The sequence below is a fragment of the Salmo salar genome, chromosome ssa19 (assembly GCF_905237065.1).
Source record: "Salmo salar chromosome ssa19, Ssal_v3.1, whole genome shotgun sequence".
NCBI lineage: Eukaryota > Metazoa > Chordata > Actinopteri > Salmoniformes > Salmonidae > Salmo > Salmo salar.
In genome coordinates, this window is record NC_059460.1 from 29,278,478 (window position 1) to 29,296,119 (window position 17,642).

The following is a 17,642-nucleotide window of genomic DNA, read 5'->3' on the forward strand; positions in this document are numbered from 1 at the left end:
AAAGCTTTCTTAGTGTCCAACAAGCTTTCTCTACCCTTAAAACCTGTTGGGGATAGGGGGCAGTATTGAGAATTTTGATAAAAATATGTGCCCATTTTTAACTGCCTCCTACACCAACTCAGAAGCTAGGATATGCATATTATTAACATATTTGGATAGAAAACACTCAGAATTTTCTAAAACTGTTTGAATGGTGTCTGTAAGTATAACAGAACTCATATGACAGTCAAAACCCTGAGACAAATTCTGACAGGAAGTGGATACCTGAAGTGTTGAATTACTTTTAAGCCTATGCCATTGAAACACACAGGGACGTATTAATCATTGAGCACTTCCTACGCCATCCACTAGATGTCACCAGTCTTTACAAAGTGGTTTGAGTCTTCTACTGTGAAAACTGACCGAACAAGAGACTTGGAACGTTGGTCATAAGCGGATGGCCGATACGACTCTGACGCGCGAGTGCATGTTTGGGTACTCTCGTTCCAATACATTTTAAAAGAGAATGCAATCGTCCGCCTTGAATATTATTGAAGTTCTGATTGAAAAAGGCCCTAATGATTTATGCTATACAACGTTTGACATGTTTGAACGAACGTAAATATTTTTTTTCCCTCTTTGATGAAGACAAGTCCGGCGGGCGTCGTTCATGTTTTTGAGTAGCCTACAGGACGCGCTAACAACACGGAGCTTTTTGGACATAAATTATGAGCTTTTTCGAACAAAACTACATTTGTTATGGACCTGGGATTCCTGGAAGTGCCTTCTGATGAAGATAATCAAAGGTAAGGGATTATTTGCATAGTATTTTTGATTTTAGATCTCTCCAACATGGCGCTTAGTCTGTATCGCAAAGCCTATTTTTCTGGGCGCAGTACTCAGATTATTGCAAAGTGTGATTTCCCAGTAAAGTTATTTTTAAATCTGGCAATGCGGTTGCGTTCAAGAGATGTTAATCTATAATTCTTTGAATGACAATATAATATTTTACCAATGTTTTCGAATAGTAATTATTTAATTTGTTGTGCTGATTGACTGGCTTTATTGGAGGGAAAATATTTCCTCAACATCAACGCCATAGTAAAACGCTGTTTTGGATATAAATATGAACTTGATAGAACAAAAAAATGCATGTATTGTCTAACAAATGTCCTAGGAGTGTCATCTGATGAAGATTGTCAAAGGTTGGTGCATAATTTTAGCTGGTTTTCTGCTTTTGGTGACGCCTGTCTTTGCATTGACAAAACATTACACACAGCTATTTTCAATGTACTGTCCTAACATAATCTAACTTTATGCTTTCGCCGTAAAGCCTTTTTGAAATCGGACTACGTGGTTAGATTAAGGAGATGTTTATCTTTCAAAGGGTGTAAGATAGTTGTATGTTTGAGAAATTTGAATTATGACATTTAATTGTTTTCAAATTTGGCGCCCTTGATATTTCACCTGCTGTTGATAGGGTGTACCAGGGGTGGGACGCTTGCGTCCCACGTTCCCAGACAGGTTAACCTTGTTCTGAACACCTCCAAAACAAAGGTCATGTGGTTTGGTAAGAAGAGTTCCCCTCTCCCCACAGGTGTGATTACTACCTCTGAGGGTTTAGAGCTTAAGGTGGTCACCTCATACAAGTACTTGGGAGTATGGCTAGACAGTACACTATCCTTCTCTCAGCACATATCAAAGCTGCAGGCTGAAGTTAAATCTAGACTTGGTTTCCTCTATCACCCCAGCTGCTAAACTAACCCTGATTCAGATGACTTCCTACCCATACTAGATTATGGAGACATAATTTATAGATCAGCAGGTAAGGATGCTCTCGGGTGGCTAGATGTTCTTTACCATTCGGCCATCAGATTTGCCACCAATGCTCCTTATAGGACACATCACTGCACTCTATAATCCTCTGTAAACTGGTCAACTCTCTATACACATCGCAAGACCCACTGGTTGATGCTTATTTATAAAACCCTCTTAGGCCTCACTCCCCCCTATCTGAGATATCTACTGCAGCCCTCATCCTTCACATACAACACCCGTTCTGCCAGTCACATTCTGTTAAAGGTCCTCAAAGCACACACATCCCTGGGTCGCTCCTCTTTTCAGTTCGCTGCAGCTAGCGCCTGGAACGAGCTGCAACAAACACTCAAACTGGACAGACTTCTCAATCTCTTCAAAGACTCAATCATGGACACTCTTACTGACAGTTGTGGCTGCTTTGTGTGATATTGTTGCGTTCTTGCTCTTTGTGCTGTTGTCTGTGCCCAATAATATTTGTACTATACCCTGTTTTGTGCTGCTACCATGTTGTGCTGCTGCCATGTTGTTGTCATTTTGTGTTGCTACAGTACCATGCTGTGTTGTCATGTGTTGTCACCTTGCTATGTTGTTGTCTTTGGTCTCTCTTTATGTAGTGTTGTCTCTCTTGTGATGTGTGTTTTGTACTATATTTATGTATTTTTTATCCCTGCAAGAGGCCTATTGCCTTTTGGCAGGCCGTCATTGTAAATAAGAATTTATTCTTAACTGACTTGCCTAGTTAAATAAAATATAAAAATGCCGAAAATGCAGCCATGTTGATTCAATTTCACACTTCGCGGCCACCAGAGTTTGACACTTGACTACAGTTTGCATTGAATTGTGGGACATATCAACCCCACAAGTGATCAAAGTTCTTCTCTCGCTCCCTTGAGCTAAATTGAGGGCTGAGGGCGCAGCGTTTGTGAATTGGACCTCCAATAAAACTGCATCCGATTTTGACAGGGATTCCCCTGAGCACGAGGGCAGAGTGGGTAAAAATAACATGTTTGGACTGCAGTCCTAGTTAGAAGAGTTGTTGACTCCAGTCAGACATTTGATGACTTGAGACTCGACTTGATAGAAATAAAATAACTTCAGACTTGACTTGAAGGCTCAACACTCGGGCCTCGACATTGACTTAAGACTGATAACTTGAATTTATCTGGACAGGTTTTGTAATGTTTGGTCACTCATTTTGTGGCACAGAGTCTACATGGATTACGCAGCTAGAGACAATTACTAACAAAGGCCTACTGGTATGTAACAATTGCTTGAAAGTGATCATTTACTTATGAAGCTTGCATTTGGAATTTGTTTAAAATGAATTATTACAGTGGCGAAGAAGCACCATAGGCGCGGCTCTTCACACTCACGCCAGTGGAGAGTGCTTTTTTTTCTCTTGTTGAAATTTTGATCTTGCTTACACACATTTAAATGCATATGCCCAGCGTCACAACTTATGGATGAGCCCCCACTTGTCACAGGCCGGCTCATAGCCTGTGGCAAAAATGAGAGGACATCAACAACCGGTATAGGCCAATTCAAAAAGTTCTTTATTACAAAACAAAACTATTAACTCTAAACAAAGGAAAAGGAATGAGGTGTGGAAATGTCATAATGTAAGGTGCGTGAATATGTGTGTATAAACATGACTGAATGGAAACTAACTAAACCAACAAAGTCACAAACGAAACCAGATCATACCTGAAGGAGCAGGGAGCGCGAGAGCAAGCCCAGCGAGCCAGAAGCTCAGCGAGGAGACAGACAGGTTAGTGGAACAGTTTGTTAAATACCCTGAGCCCAGGTGGCTCCAATCACACCAGCTGCAATCACTAACGATCCTCCTCTGCCTGCAGGGGGAACCACCCCTGCACTGCAGAGGAGGAGCCGTGACACCAGTGTGGTAAATCTGAATTCCATCTAATACCACAAGAGGCGATTTATGCTTGTATATCTTGGTGGGGCAAACTCCCCCCAAAATTTGTAGATGAATGCCAGCAAAGCCACTACACATCACAACACTAAACAATACATTAATTGCACTATAACGATGACAAACGGTGCCCACAAACTGTTAGGGCCTACATAAAGCTGTCCCAACAGTAGAGCTTTCTTTTCAACATCATGGATATAATCCTTACCACTGCTACACATGGCTATCAGCGGAACCTCGTCTGGCAGCAAAACAGTTCATTCATCCTCATTTACTGCCTTTTAAAAAAACATAGCTGAAATGGTTGACTTGCTTAAACAAATGTGGTTTCTACTGACAACTGAGATGTACAAACTGTGGCATAAGGGAACGGCGAGCGAATAAGAGGCAATCCGTAATTTCGATATAGACATTAATGAGCGAGCTAGGACGGACGTAGTCAATATAACTATTTGTTCAGCACTTTTGAAATGTACAGCAACAGAATTCAAAACATGGGCCGTTCTTACAGCATTCTCCCTGTACACCAAGTGAGAACTGTAGGATAAATAAAGGGTGCATATAAGCAGACGATGAAAGCTTTTACAATAATAAATAATTACATTTCTCTAAAACAGGCTATAGGCTACATGTGCACCACCAAGTCAGAACAGCGGGTTAAGTTATGAGGGAAAAAGGGACCAAATTGTTAGGGTGAGGCACATGGGCTACTAACACAGCATACTGTACACTTAGTATTACTTTCTTAGCTACAGTATACATATCTCCCTGGCATATTACATCATTTATGCAGCAGTATACAATACATTTTTGGACTCACCTTGTTGTTCTGTGCTCACTTGAATCGGAAGGTGGCGGTCCTTCTTGTGGGCAAATTTTGTCATTTAACTTTGTCATCAAAGTCTGGCATTCTCTGGATTTAAAGGTGCTTTCAAGACAACTGGGAACTCAGAATCATGACGTCAGTGGGCTTCAGGTCCGAACTCTAGAAAGAGGCCAGAGTTCCCGACTTGGAATTCAGAGATGAATGACCATTCAAAACGTATTTTCCCAGTCGGAGCTCGTTTTTGACTTGAACTCACTGAAATTGGAGATTTCCCAGTTCCGAGTTTTCAGTTGTTTTGAACGCGGCAGAAGTCATGCTGGATTGACAGCATAGCCAATGTATTCAACCTTTTCTGGCCCATGGTGTTGCATGTGAATGCTTATCCTTTTAAGCTTGGAAAACAGACCCTTAAACTCAGACTTGGACCACACACCCACTCCACTGAATAGCAGGTTAGTGATTGCTTTGCAATGCTTGCAGTTAGCCACTGATTCCTTCCAAACCCCTCATTGTTGAATTTGCAATTTCCAACTTGTTAATGTAATGTTCATGTCCAATGGCTGATGAGCACCGATACGTTTTATCTATTCTTTCTCTTCATATGACAAGGAATGAAAAGGATTTGCCAGCAGATTGTCGATGAGATTCATAACTATGACTGCTTGTCTAGCTTGCTAGCTAAGATTTTGTAAGTATGATGTTGACATGATCAGTCCAATCAAAGCTACGGTAGATATAACGTGATTTGATGTAATTTTATCTGTGGCTAATGACCTTGAGTCTTCTTGGATGGACACTTCTAAAGTAACTCTATGGCAGCACCCAAGGGGCTTCAATTTTCGAGCTCTACCTGTAGATTTTGCAGTGACGTAGTGTCCCCATGAGTGACAGAACACTGAACCAATCACAGCGCAACTAGAGAACATTACCAACCCCTACACTCCGTATTTTCTGCTAGCTCCCCCACCAACACAGAAAGCACTGACCTAAGCTGAAACACCTGCATTTTGGAGCTGCTTTACTTGTTAAGCAAAAAAGCAAAAAAGAGACCATGTTTGTATGAAACTTTATTAACTCCAAAAATGTTTTTACATTGTTTGCAAACTGATATGTGGCACGAATGAATGCCAAAATAACATGCAAAACAGGCAACAACGGCAACCCCCAAAAATATATACAGTGTATTCGGAAAGTATCCAGACCCCTTGACTTTTTCCACATTTTGTTATGTTACAACCTTCTCTAAAATGTATTAAATGTTTTTATTTTCTCATCAATCTACACACAATACCCCATAATGACAAAGCAAAAGCAAGTTTTTAGAAATGTTTGCAAATGTATATAATAATAACTGAAATATCACATTTACATAAGTATTCAGACCCTTTACTCAGTACTTTGTTGAAGCACCTTTGGCAGCGATTACAGCCTCAAGTCTTCTTGGGTATGACACTACAAGCTTGGCACACCTGTATTTGGAGAGTTTCTCCCATTCTTCTCTGCAGATCCTCTCAAGCTCTGTCAGGTTGGATGGGAAGCATCGCTGCACAGCTATTGTCAGGTCTCTCCAGACTTGTTCGATTGAGTTCAAGTCCGGGCTCTGGCTGGGCCAATTAAGGTCATTCAGAGACTTGTCCCGAAGCCACCCCTGTGTTGTCTTGGCTGTGTGATTAGGGTCGTTGTCCTGTTGGAAGGTGAACCTTCTCCCCAGTCTGAGGTCCTGAGCACTCTTGAGAGGATTTTCATAAAGGAGCTCTATGTACTTTCCTCCGTTCATCTTTCCCTCGATCCTGAGTAGTATCCCAGTCCTGGCTGATGAAAAACATCACCACTGCATGATGCTGCTACACTGTAGGGAGGGGGCCAGGTATCCTCCAGTTGTGACGCTTGGCGTTCGGCCAAAGAGTTCAATCATGTTTCTTATGGTCTGAGAGTCCTTTAGGTGCGATTTTGCACCTGGTTCCAAACTTTTTCCATTTAAGAATGATGGAGGCCACTTTGTTCTTGGGGACCTTCAGTGGAGCTCTATGGACAATTCCTTCAACCTCATGGCTTGGTTGGGCGCTTATATAGACAGGTGTGTGCTTTTCCAAATCATGTCCAATCAATTTAATTGACTACAGGTGGACTCCAATCAAGTTGTAGAAACATCTCAAGGATGAACAATGGAAACAGGATGCACCTAAGCTCAATTTCGAGTCTCATAGCAATGGGTCTGAATACTTACATAAATAAGGTATTTCTGCCCAACCTGCCCTGAATGACGGGTCGCCACCATACTACAATAATTGCTAGCGTTTCATCATTCCATCCCTCTACTGTTTATTTACAACAAGTAGACATGTCTGTTTCATGTTTGATAGGCCTATGATACATTTTAATTTAGACAACCATTTCCTACACGCTGAGTGGTCGTGATGTTTGTTGTGCACATGAACGTTCACGAGACTCATGAGGTAGAAGTTATGTTTATTTAATTCAATGTATGGTTTCCTTTGTTCATATTTCCCAGGTTAAGTCGGAGTTCCCTGTGTCTGTGTCCTAGGTCTGTCATTCTGGTTGTGCATAAGAGGAGCATGCAAGCCTCAGTCCGCATATGGGCCTTCCTTGTGGCTCAGTTGGTAGAGCATGGTGTTTGCAACGCCAGCATGGTGTGTGCAATGCCAGGGTTGTAGGTTCGATTCCCACGGGGAATACAAAACAAAAAATGCATGAAATGTATGCATTCACTACTGTAAGTCGCTCTGGATAAGAGCGTCTGCTAAATGACTAAAATGTAAATATAAATAGGCTATGTGGCCTGCCCTCCATGCCTTGGAGTCAGAACTTTGAATAAGATAAAATTATTGAGTCTGATTATTAAGTCTGATTAAGACAAAGGTAACAATGGATGTGGAAATTGCCTTTTACATTGTAAAACCAGATTATTAGTTGTAATTGCCAATTGGGTAATTGTATTGTCCTGGGGGCCAAGTGATTATTATGTAGGCCTACCTGTTTGAGCTTTAGTTAGACAGATTCGATTTGGTTTGTCAAGGAGAGGCTGTACAGTCTTGCCCTCTACCTTTGTCCGTTTAGATAGGAGTGGTTAAGCCTGATACAGAGGCTATTTCATTTGGGCTATTGCCTGTGTATACTATTTGGTCAATATACTTGTATATTTTGTATGATATAGCGCTTTGGATCACCAAGACCTGTAAATAAATCTACACGCTGAGCACGTCAACCTGCATTGCATTCTGATGATTTCCTGCCCTTATGACTGTTACAAGGTCCCTATTTTACTATTACATAGACTAATCAAAATGTTTTAGACAAAATAATAAATAGCAAAGATTTTTAGTTGAACAAGTCGTTGCATGTTTATATATTTTACTGACTTGACTTGAGGCTTGACTTAAACATGTGACTCGACTTGACTTGCTCTTAGAATGCACAACTTGGACTTGATAAACTATATTTTCAGAGTAGCTTCCCCAACACTGTCTATATCACGGGTCTACTCTACTGCATCATGGTCTATTCCATGCAAAAGGGGACCAACATGTGAAGTTTATAGAAGCATATCAAATTTGGTGTTAAATGAAAGCTAGGAGTCTATATTTTTGGGAAATTAAGACAGATACATTTTTTAAAACACTTTCCATCTCCAAAATTAGGAATAAGCAAAGGCTTTGATTTCTGGTCACACAGATGGAAAAGGGTTCTTAAAAAACATATTCTAGAAAAATACATAAAAGGTATTAGAAATACATCAACACACAATAATGTTGAAGTAAAGACCCCTGCCAACTAATACCAACATTTATATTACATTTTTCAGAGATATTTCCCTTCTGTAAGTTTAATAAATATTGTCTAGTGTCTTGTCATTCTATTACCAAAACACCATGTCATAAATATATTTTCTAATCTCTCTTCCTCATGAAAAGAAAGGATTATTAAAGTTCATAGAAGTAACAAGTAAAGGTAGAACTATCAAAAAGGTAACAGAGTGACCGAGAAATCTGTAACAGAATGGATGCAATTGAATTGGTCACAAAGGGAAATCATAGTAGACACAAACCACAGTTGCAGTTTTTTGGAGTACAGGAAGGGGCTCAGTTGGTAGAACATGGTGCTTGCAACGCTAGGGTTGTGGGTTTGAGTCCCATGGGAGACCAGGACGGAAAAAGGTAAAACAATTTATAAGAGTGTCGGCTGGATGACTAAAATGTATTCATTTGAAAAATGAATATTTTTGAGGAAACCAATATATAGTACCTGTGATCCTCCCAGACCCATGTTGCCCAGGGGGACCCCTGGGGAGGAACTGCAGGGGGTCTGCGGCCGGGCCAGATAAAAATAAAAGAAAACATTTCATTTAATTTTGTATTAATGAATATTACTAACAACAACAGGTTAAACACATTTTGGCCAAGGCATCTGTGTAATACGTTTAGAGTGTGTAATACAATAAAATGTAATATTATTAATCTACAATTTATGTTCTTAACCCTAATAAACATCGGCCTGGGAGGCTCACAGGGATGTTGGTATCCACAGTACTCCACCAATTATATAGAGTTGAAGTCGGAAGTTTACATACACTTAGGTTTGAGTCATTAAAACTAATTTTTCAACCACTCCACAAATTTCTTGTTAACAAACTATAGTTTTGGCAAGTCGATTAGGACATCTACTTTGTGCATGACACAAGTCATTTTTCCAACAATTGTTTACAGACAGATTATTTCACTTATAATTCACTGTATCACAATTCCAATTCACTGTATCACAATTTATCACAAATCAGCCAAGACCTCAGAAAAAAAAGTAGTCTGGTTCATCCTTGGGAGCAATTTCCAAACGCCTGAAGGTACCACGTTCATCTGTACAAACAATAGTACGCAAGTATGAACACCATGGGACCACGCAGTCATCATACCGCTCAGGAAGGAGAAGCGTTCTGTCTCCTAGAGATGAACATACTTTGGTGCGAAAGGTCCAAATCAATCCCAGAACAACAGGAAAGGACCTTGTGAAGATGCTGGAGGAAACAGTTACAAAAGTATCTATATCCACAGTAAAACGAGTCCTATATCGAAATAACCTGAAAGGCCGCTCAGCAAGGAAGAAGCCACTGCTCCAAAACCACCATAAAAAGCCAGACTACGGTTTGCCAGACTACGGAGAAATGTCTTCTGGTCTGAAAAAGGGGGAGGCTTGCAAGCCCGAAGAACACCATCCCAAGCGTGAAGCACGAGGGTGGCAGGATCATGTTGTGGGGGTGCTTTGTTGCAGGAGGGACTGGTACACTTCACAAAATAGATAGCATCATGAGGGAGGAAAATTATGTGGATATATTGAAGCAACATCTCAAGACATCAGTCACGAAGTTAAAGCTTGGTCGCAAATGGGTCTTCCAAATGAACAATGACCCCAAGCATACTTCCAAAGTTGTGGCAAAATGGCTTTAGGACAACAAAGTCAAGGTATTGGAGTGGCCATCACAAAGCCCTGACCTCAATCATATAGAAGATTTGTGGGCAGAACTGAAAAGCGTGTGCGAGCAAGGAGGCCTACACACCTGACTCAGTTACAACAGCTCTGTCAGGAGGAATGGCCCACAATTCACCCAACGTATTGTGGGAAGCTTGTGGGAGGCTACCCGAAAACATTTGACCCAAGTTAAACAATTTAAAGTCAATGCCACAAAATACTAATTGAGTGTATGTAAACTTCTGACCAACTGGGAATGTTATGAGAAATAAAAGATGAAAGAAATCGTTCTCTCTACTATTATTCTGACATTTCACATTGTTAAAATAAAGTGTTGATGCTAACTGACCTAAGACAGGGAATTGTTACTAGGATTAAATGTCAGGAATTATAAAAAACTGAGTTTAGCCTATCAGAAGCTTCTAAAGCCATGACATAATTTTACAAGCTGTTTAAAGGCACAGTCATCTTAGTGTATGTAAACTTCTGACCCACTGGAATTGTGATAAGTGAAATAATCTGTCCGTAAATAATTGTTGGAAAAATTACTTGTGTCATGCACAAAGTAGATGTCCTAAGCAACTTGCTAAAACTATAGTTTGTTAACAAGATATAGTGGTTGAAAAACAAGTTTTAATGACTCCAACCTAATTGTATGAAAACTTCCTACTGTATGTAACAATGCTGTTCATTGACTATAGCTCAGCATTCAACACCATATTACCCTCCAAGCTCATCATTAAGCTCGGGGCCTAGGTCTGAACCCCGCCCTGTGCATCTGGGGTTCAGACGGGCCGCACCCAGGGGGTGAAGGTAGGAAACAACACCTCCACTTTGCTGATCCTCAACACAGGGGCCCCACAAGGGTGCGTGCTCAGCCCCCTCCTGTAATCCCTGTTCACTCATGACTGCGTGGCCACGCATACCTCCAACTCAATCACCAAGTTTGCAGACGACAAAACAGAAGTAGGCTTGATTACCAACAATGACGAGACAGCTTACAGGGAGGAGGTGAGGGCCCTGGGAGAGTGGTGCCAGGAAAATAAAATCTCGCTCAACATCAACAAAACAAAGGAGCTGATCGTGGACTTCAGGGAACAACAGAGGGAGCACGCCCCTATAGACATCGACGGGACTGCAGTGGAGCAGGTGGAACGCTTCAAGTTCCTCGGTGTACACATCACTGACGAACTGAAATGGTCCACGCACACAGATCTCAGGCTGAAGAAGGCTGAAGAAATTTGGCTCGGGCCCCTAAAACCCTCACAAACTTTTATAGACGCACAATTGAGAGCAACTGCAGGGCTCTCCAGAGGGTGGTGCGGTCTGCCCAATACATCACCAGGGGCAAACTACCTGCTCTCCAGGACACATACAGCACGTGATGTCACAGGAAGGCCAAAAAGATTATCAAGGACATCAACCACCTGAGCCACGGCTTGTTCACCCCACTATAATCCAGAAGGCAAGGTCAGGAAAGCTTCTATCCAGAAAGCTTCTATCTCAAGGTCATCAGACTGTTAAATAGCTATCACTAGCCAGCTTCCACCTGGTTACGCAACCATGCACCTTAGATGCTGCTGCCCTATGTACATAGACATGGAATCACTGGACACTTTAACAATGGAACACTAGTCACTTTAATAATGTTTAAATCATGTTTACATACTGCTTTACTCATCTCATATGTATATACTGTATTCTATTTTACTGCATTTTATTCAATGCCACTACGACATTGCTCAATCTAATGTTTATATATTTCTTAATTCCATTCTTTTACTTTTAGATTTGTTTGTATTGTTGTGAATTGTTAGATACTACTGCACTGTTGGAGCTAGGAACACAAGCATTTCGCTACACACGCAATAACATCTGCTAAATATGTGTATGTGACCAATAAAATGTTATTTGATTCTATCCCCATAACGCAACACACTGAAATGCGGTGTCCAATGATTGTCAAGTCGGTGACTAAGGGATCAGCTTGAATGTGCCGAAAATGTGTACAGGGATATTTCTGTCATGGTGTTTCTTGGGCCGGCCAAACAATGGGATTTTCAGGATGGAAAATGCTTTCAGTGTAACAACGTGTGCTGAGAGTCGGGAAGCAAGATCAGGGAGTGAGTGTTTTAATAATTAAAAGGACCATAATACAAAACAAGAAACTCGAACAGCACACAGACATGAAACAGAAACAATGACACTTGGGGAAGGAACCAAATGGAGTGACATATTTAGGGAAGGTAATAAGGGAAGTGATTGAGTCCATGTGAGTCTGACGACACGCAGGTGAGCGTAACAGTGGCGACAGATGTGCGCCATAATGAGCAGCCTGGTGACCTAGAGGCCGGAGAGGGAGCACACGTGACATTCAGTGTAAATTTAAATGACTAAAACCAGATATAAAGTATGTAGAAAAGACAATAGATCACCAAAATAAAAGCTAGACAGTCAAGGAGAATTTAAAATTCCAAAAACAATGAATTTAGCAGTAACGATTTGTTATTATATTTGAGCAAAATAACTTAGCATTACCATGTCAAAATGCATACAATTGCAGGAAATTTGCTTTAAAACTGCACAATGGTCTCTCAGTTCCATGCCAGAATATGTATAATCGCATAGAATTAACTTTAAAATGGCAACATTTCCTTTCAGCTCTATGGCAAAATGTGTAGAATTGCAGGAAATTTGCTTTAAAACTCACAAACAAATTTACTTGGAAACAAAATGTTCTCTCCGATGCTGGCAGCTTTGAAAATGTTCCTTCCCAGGGCCTGAGACTTGGTTTGTCTGGCCATGCACTGCCGAAATCATGGTAAAACTCGGTGTATGCTGTTTGTATCTCACTGGAGTTGTGTTCTGATTATGAAGGGGTCCCTGATGAATTTGCTATCACAAAAGAGGTGATAGCAAAAAGTTTGAGAACCCCTGCACTAATTGTCCACACCTGATCTTAATGAGGACTTGTTTCCTTTGAAATGGTTGCTGCGTTCTAAGTAAAGTTGGGAGTTATTTTACTGCTTACCCTGATGGTATCATGTTTCTATAACTAAATAGACTACAAATATAAAAAATACGGAGATCTTTTTCGAACTGTCACCAGCTGTGTTTAGTATGTTAGGTACGGAGAATGTGATTGGCAGGTCGTTTCACTGAGAAGCCATTACGAACATAGGCTGTAAAACAGTGATCACTAAGGTCATTACAGAAAACACTAGACTGATACCTTTCAGGATTATTTGTGAGGATAACATTGAGGAGAGTAGCTTTTTCTGGGTGTTTGGAGTCATACCTTGTGGGATTGGTAATAATCTGAGAAATATTTCGGGAGTCCCATTGCTTTAGGACTTGGTCAGGTGGTTTAAGCATGTCCCAGTGTAGGTCACCTAGCAGGACAAATTCAGACTTAGTGTAAGGGGCCAGGAGCGAGCTTAGGGCAGGTAGGGTACAGGCCGGTGCTGATGGAGGACGATAGCACCCAGCAACAGTCAACAAAGTGCTATTTGAAAGTGTAATGCTTAAAACCAGCAAATCAAATTGTTTGGGGACAGACTGGGTGGAGACAACTGAGCACTGAAGGTTATCCTTCTTAAAGACAATGGATCAGACAGTTACACATTTTAGGAGATGCATATCTTGTTTCCAAATTAGAAAACACACTCACACATCTGAGTTTGCTTGTTGTGGGTGGGAATAATTTGATGATATCTTCAACTGCTCTAGCCAGAAAATCCCAAAAGCTCTGATAAAGGCCAACAGGACGATACGCATGCTTAAATAAATTAAGTGATACTGGCAAGAGTCTGTAATCACAGTTCACAGAAAGCCTCACCACTGCAAGCCTAGCTTCTGTCCAATCATTTTGGCTTATAATGCTTTGTTTTCTCATCCACCCTTCTCTGTACATTTTAGTGTAAATTGTGATTACATTTCCTACAGTACATGACATTTTAAGAACATGATTACAGGGGACATCTTGAGGAAACACCATTTGCGGGCCCGTCTCTGTGTGTACTGGTCAAAGAAATATTATTAGTTAAATAGTAATTTTATTTCAATGGGACTGGCTGCTCCTATAGTCTCATCATAATCCCCCGGGCATTCAGCTCATTATATAGCATGAATAAATAAAGCCGGATAGCTGATACATACAGAGACCAGTGTGAAAGCTAAACAGACAGGAGCCAAGACGAGATGAACCAATGATAAATATCCACAACAACCCTGACTTTCCCCTGACCTCTCGGTGCTTTGGTGGTTCCAGTTGGGCTGCATCCCAATTAATAGCCCTCTATTCCCTATATAGTGCATTACATTTGACTAGAGCCCTATGGGTTACCATATGAGCCCTGGTCAAAATAAGTGCACTAAATAGTGAATAGGGGGCCATTTGGGACGGAGCCTGCTCTGTAACAATAAAAATGCACTATCTTGAGTTCATATGCATGATAAATCAAATGGAAGAAATACTCTGCATATCATCATTTGAATGGGGTATGTTGAGCCCGGCTGGTGACCGGCGATGGTTGCGCCCGGCTGGCGGGCGACCCTGGCTGCGCCCGGCTGGCGGGCGTCCCTAGCTGCGCCCGGCTGGCGGGCGTCCCTGGCGGCTCCGACGGCACTGACCCAGGATTCACCAGGCTGGGGAGACATGATGGATGCCTGGCCCTGGGCACAGGCACAGGACTCACCAGGCTGGGGAGACATGACAGAGGCCTGGCCCTAGGCGTAGGCACAGGACTCACTGGGCTGGCGGGCTTCCCTGACCACTCTGGCAGTTCAGGGCAGTCTGGCCACTCTGGCAGTTCAGCGCAGTCTGGCCACTCCGGCAGTTCAGAGCAGTCTGGCCACTCTGGCGACTGTTGACTGGCGGGCAGCTCTGGCGACTGTTGACTGGCGGGCAGCTCTGGCGACTGTTGACTGGCGGGCAGCTCTGGCGACTGTTGACTGGCGGGCAGCTCTGGCGACTGTTGACTGGCGGGCAGCTCTGGCGACTGTTGACTGGCGGGCAGCTCTGACTGCTCTGGACAGGTGAGACCCACTGGAGGCCTAGTCCTGGGAGGTGGCACAGGACGGACCAGGATGGGGAGACCCACTGGAGGCCTGGTCCTGGGAGGTGGCACAGGATGGACCAGGATGGGGAGACCCACTGGAGGCCTGGTCCTGGGAGGTGGCACAGGATGGACCAGGATGGGGAGACCCACTGGAGGCCTGGTCCGAGGAGGAGGCACAGGATAAACCGGGCTGTGGGGGAGCACTGGAGTTCTGGTACGGACACTCTTTACTGACACTCCAGGCTGAATGCCCACTTTGGCCCGGCACGGGCGGAGAGCAGGTATTGGGCGAACTGGACCCTCCCAGCGCTCTGGAGACACAGTGCGCAACGCCGGCGCAGGATAACCTGGACCGAGGAGGCGCACTGGAGACCAGACGCGCTGAGCTGGCACCATCCGCCCTGGCTCGATGCCTGCACTCGCATGGCACTTGTGGGGGGCTGGTATGTAGCGCACCGGGCTTTGAACGCGCACTGGGGACACCGTGCGCTCCACAGCATAACACGGTGTCTTACCAGTACCACGCTGCTTCCGGTAAGCACGGGGAGTTGGCTTAGGTCTACCACCTGACTCCGCCAATCTCCCCGTGTGCTCCCCCCCAAAAATTGTGGGGCTGCCTCCCGTGTCCGTTGCGCTCCCTCTCCTCATACCAGCGCCTCTCAGCTCTCGCCGCCTCGATCTCCCACTGCGGGTGGCGATACTCCCCAGCTTGAGCCCATGGTTCACCTTCGTCCAGTAATTCCTCCCATCTCCAGGAATCCTGAACGATCCTCTCCATCTTCTCCAAAGTCCATGAGTCCTTCTCCTGGTGCCTCTCCTTCCTCTGCTGCTTGGTCCGTTTTTGGTGGGTAATTCTGTAACGGCTGTCTGTAAGAGGGAACCAAGGTGCAGCAGAGGATGTGTTCATCATTAGAATTTTAATTCAAAAAAGCAAGAGAACACTACAAAATGAACAAAAACGACAGCAAAACAGTCCTGTTAGGAAAATACTCTAAACAGAAACAATTACCCACAAAACCCAAAGGAAAAACATGCTCCTTATGTGTGACTCCCAATCAGCAGCAACGAGCTTCAGCTGTGCCTGATTGGGAGCCACACACATGGCCCAAAACAAAGAAATACCAAAACATAGAAAAAGGAACATAGAACGCCCACCCAATGTAACACCCTGGCCTAACCAAAATAAAGAACAAAAAAACCCTCTCTATGGCCAGGGCGTTACAGTCACAGTATTAATTTTGTCTATGTTCCTAGAAACAAGGGGTGGCTCAACTAACCCTTTGGTACGGAATACCCCACTCTCCCCTACTCTCTTAAAGGGATAGTTCACCCAAATTACAAAATATGATATTGCTTTCCGTACTCTGTAAACAGTCTATGGAAAAGGCAAGACAGCAAATCAAATCAAATCAAATTTATTTATATAGCCCTTCGTACATCAGCTGATATCTCAAAGTGCTGTACAGAAACCCAGCCTAAAACCCCAAACAGCAAGCAATGCATGTGAAAGAAGCACGGTGGCTAGGAAAAACTCCCTAGGAAAAACTCCCTAGAAAGGCCAAAAACCTAGGAAGAAACCTAGAGAGGAACCAGGCTATGAGGGGTGGCCAGTCCTCTTCTGGCTGTGCTGGGTGGATATTATAACAGAACATGGTCAAGATGTTAAAATGTTCATAAATGACCAGCATGGTCAAATAATAATAATCATAGTAGTTGTCGAGGGTGCAACAAGCACGTCCGGTGAACAGGTCAGGGTTCCATAGCCGCAGGCAGAACAGTTGAAACTGGAGCAGCAGCATGGCCAGGTGGACTGGGGACAGCAAGGAGTCATCATGCCAGGTATTCCTGAGGCATGGTCCTAGGGCTCAGGTCCTCCGAGAGAAAGAAAGAAAGAGAGAAAGAGAGAATTAGAGAGAGCATATTTAAATTCACACAGGACACCGGATAAGACAAGAGAAATACTCCAGATGTAACAGACTGACCCTAGCCCCCCGACACATAAACTACTGCAGCATAAATACTGGAGGCTGAGACAGGAGGGATCAGAAGACATTGTGGCCCCATCCGATGATACCCCCGGACAGGGCCAAACAGGCAGGATATATAGCAATCCATGCTTTGGTTTTGTTTACCTTGCCACTGTCTCCAAGTGCTAACCAATATGTAATTTTTTTATTTGGGTGAACTATCCCTTTAATGGTGTTCCTTGAATTAGACAGAGAGAGGCAGGTAATGTGAAGAGGAGTCACAGGACTGTATATGCAGTTCCTCCCTATCTAATGTATTGTTATAGCATGAAGACAAACAAGTCAAGTTAAGAATATTAAAACTTATTTAAATGGACACTCTTTCACACATCCAGCAATGATTAAAATGTAAAAAGGCGAAGGTGTGGGAGGTAACAGTTATAGGCCTAAATCATTCATGCCCTGTTTAGCGCTCTCAGATATGTATAACGTAATGTGCGCATCTACTACTATACACAGATGGATGTAAAGGCTCAGTGTATAACAAATGTCGAAGTGTTATAAATGTAGAATTGGCT

General features: G+C 43.0%; 1 pseudogene; it reads left to right on the top strand.

Annotated features, from left to right (window-relative positions):
• Positions 1–17,642, top strand: part of LOC106578712 (nuclear receptor-binding protein-like) — a 66,564-nt pseudogene that overhangs the window by 22,089 nt on the left and 26,833 nt on the right.